The sequence below is a fragment of the Schistocerca nitens genome, chromosome 7 (assembly GCF_023898315.1).
Source record: "Schistocerca nitens isolate TAMUIC-IGC-003100 chromosome 7, iqSchNite1.1, whole genome shotgun sequence".
Classification (NCBI taxonomy): Eukaryota; Metazoa; Arthropoda; class Insecta; order Orthoptera; family Acrididae; genus Schistocerca; species Schistocerca nitens.
The window spans coordinates 519,400,338-519,403,766 of NC_064620.1; the positions used below are offsets into that span (position 1 = coordinate 519,400,338).

Genomic DNA, 3,429 nt, shown 5'->3' on the forward strand with positions numbered 1-3,429 from the left:
AACTTATTACAGTGAACAAAGACGTCAATGAACGAACGGACAGATAATAACTATGCAAATATAAAGAAAATAAAATTTTCACCCGAGGGAAGACTTGAACCAAGGACCTCTCGTTCAGCAGCTGCTCACGCTACCGCGGGACCACGACGCTCCTGAGCTCACTTTGTCCATGATGTTGCCTATGCGACCCGTGGACTACTCAGTTTGTATATTTTGCTTATTTTTTCACAGTTCCACACCACTTCTTCCTGTTTTCTCATTTGATCTGTGTTCAGTTTATCAAGGCCTATCCAATGTGCCAACTTATAACTAAATCTGAGGGGGGTGCGATGGGGAGGTTCCATTGTAAGTACTGGTCTGTTCTACCCTCGCAGCATGGAGGTGTGGTCCCACATGCGATTGACATTCGAGAGCCATTGAGTAGCATTTCGTAAATTACAATATCTACATCTGTTTTTACATCTACATAGATACTCCACAAGACACCGGACGGTGCGTAGCGTACACTGTACCACTACTAGTCATTTCCTTTCCTGTTCCACTCGCAAAAAGAGCGATGGAGAAGCAACTGTCCGTATGCCTCCGTATGAGCCCTAATTTCTAGTATCATATCTTCGTCAACCTTCCGCGCAGTGTATGTTGGTGGCAGTAGAATCGTTGTGCAGTGAGCTACAAACGTCCGTTCTCTAAATTTTCTCAATGGTGTTTCTCGGAAAGAACGTTGCCTTTCCTGCAGGGATTCCCATTTGAGTCCTCGAAGCATCTCCATAAAACTTACCTGTTGTTCGAAACTAACGGTAACAAATCTTGCAGCCCGCCTCTGAATTGCTTCTTTGTCGTCCTTCAGTCCGACCTGATATGGTTCCCTAACACTCAAACAGTACTCAAGAATCGGTCGTAACAGCGTCCTAGGTACGGCCTCCTCTACAGGTGAACCACACCTTCCTAAAATACACCCAATAACCCGAAGTCGACCATTCCCCTTCCATATCACAGCTGCCACATGCTCGTTCCATTTCATACCGCTTTGCAGCGTTACTCCCAGATATTTAAACGACTTGACTGTAACTGTATACACTCCTGGAAATTGAAATAAGAACACCGTGAATTCATTGTCCCAGGAAGGGGAAACTTTATTGACACATTCCTGGGGTCAGATACATCACATGATCACACTGACAGAACCACAGGCACATAGACACAGGCAACAGAGCATGCACAATGTCGGCACTAGTACAGTGTATATCCACCTTTCGCAGCAATGCAGGCTGCTATTCTCCCATGGAGACGATCGTAGAGATGCTGGATGTAGTCCTGTGGAACGGATTGCCATGCCATTTCCACCTGGCGCCTCAGTTGGACCAGCGTTCGTGCTGGACGTGCAGACCGCGTGAGACGACGCTTCATCCAGTCCCAAACATGCTCAATGGGGGACAGATCCGGAGATCTTGCTGGCCAGGGTAGTTGACTTACACCTTCTAGAGCACGTTGGGTGGCACGGGATACATGCGGACGTGCATTGTCCTGTTGGAACAGCAAGTTCCCTTGCCGGTCTAGGAATGGTAGAACGATGGGTTCGATGACGGTTTGGATGTACCGTGCACTATTCAGTGTCCCCTCGACGATCACCAGTGGTGTACGGCCAGTGTAGGAGATCGCTCCCCACACCATGATGCCGGGTGTTGGCCCTGTGTGCCTCGGTCGTATGCAGTCCTGATTGTGACGCTCACCTGCACGGCGCCAAACACGCATACGACCATCATTGGCACCAAGGCAGAAGCGACTCTCATCGCTGAAGACGACACGTCTCCATTCGTCCCTCCATTCACGCCTGTCGCGACACCACTGGAGGCGGGCTGCACGATGTTGGGGCGTGAGCGGAAGACGGCCTAACGGTGTGCGGGACCGTAGCCCAGCTTCATGGAGACGGTTGCGAATGGTCCTCGCCGATACCCCAGGAGCAACAGTGTCCCTAATTTGCTGGGAAGTGGCGGTGCGGTCCCCTACGGCACTGCGTAGGATCCTACGGTCTTGGCGTGCATCCGTGCGTCGCTGCGGTCCGGTCCCAGGTCGACGGGCACGTGCACCTTCCGCCGACCACTGGGGACAACATCGATGTACTGTGGAGACCTCACGCCCCACGTGTTGAGCAATTCGGCGGTACGTCCACCCAGCCTCCCGCATGCCCACTATACGCCCTCGCTCAAAGTCCGTCAACTGCACATACGGTTCACGTCCACGCTGTCGCGGCATGATACCAGTGTTAAAGACTGCGATGGAACTCCGTATGCCACGGCAAACTGGCTGACACTGACGGCGGCGGTGCACAAATGCTGCGCAGCTAGCGCCATTCGACGGCCAACACCGCGGTTCCTGGTGTGTCCGCTGTGCCGTGCGTGTGATCATTGCTTGTACAGCCCTCTCGCAGTGTCCGGAGCAAGTATGGTGGGTCTGACACACCGGTGTCAATGTGTTCTTTTTTCCATTTCCAGGAGTGTATGACGGTAGTATCTGTTCCAGAAAGAACAGTTACCGTCAATGACCATGCAGCTTTGCTAGAAATGAAATGATAATTAAATAGACACCCTAGCTGCAAGCAGGCGTTGATACACTTCATTGGGGACATGTTGAAAATGTGTGCCCCGACCGGGACTCGAACTCGGGATCTCCTGCTTACATGGCAGACGCTCTATCCATCTGAGCCACCGCGGGCACAGAGGATAGTGCATCTGCAGGGAGTTATCCCTTGCACGCTCCCCGTGAGATCCACATTCCCAACGTGTCCACAACACTGCATTCGTAGTGCGCCTAATAGATGTTTGCCCATCATACTCAGTACTCGTGGCAGATAAATCTACCAAGTCCCGTACGAGTTCGGGCATAGCGTGTGCGTTCGCACAACAAGGTCAAAGGCCGGAAACCCATATTTTTAACTATTAGGCGCAATACGAATGTAGTGTTGTGGACATGTTGGGAATGTGGATCTCACGGGGAGCGTGCAAGGGATAACTCCCTGCAGACGCACTATCCTCTGTGCCCGCGGTGGCTCAGATGGATAGAGCGTCTGCCATGTAAGCAGGAGATCCCGGGTTCGAGTCCCGGTCGGGGCACACATTTTCAACATGTCCCCAATGAAGTGTATCAACGCCTGCTTGCAGCTAGGGTGTCTATTCAATTATCATTTCACGACTTTACTGTGTAAGCAAGACACTAATAAAGCTGTATATGAACATTAGAGGTTTGTTCTTCCCACTTACACGCATTAACTTACATTTTTCCACATTCAGAGCTAGCTGCCATCCATCACACCAACTAGAAAATTAGTCTAAGTCACCTTGTATCTTCCCACAGCAATTCAGGTTCGACACCTTATCGTGCACCACAGCATTATCAGCAAACAACCGTAAATTGCTGTCCACCCTGTCCGCC

At 51.0% G+C, this 3,429-nt stretch overlaps 1 non-coding gene across 1 annotated transcript; it reads left to right on the plus strand.

Moving 5' to 3' along the window:
- Positions 1-3,035: 3,035 nt before the first annotated feature.
- Positions 3,036-3,110, plus strand: Trnat-ugu (transfer RNA threonine (anticodon UGU)). The gene has a single exon. It is a non-coding gene; the product is annotated as a tRNA-Thr (tRNA).
- Positions 3,111-3,429: the final 319 nt, after the last annotated feature.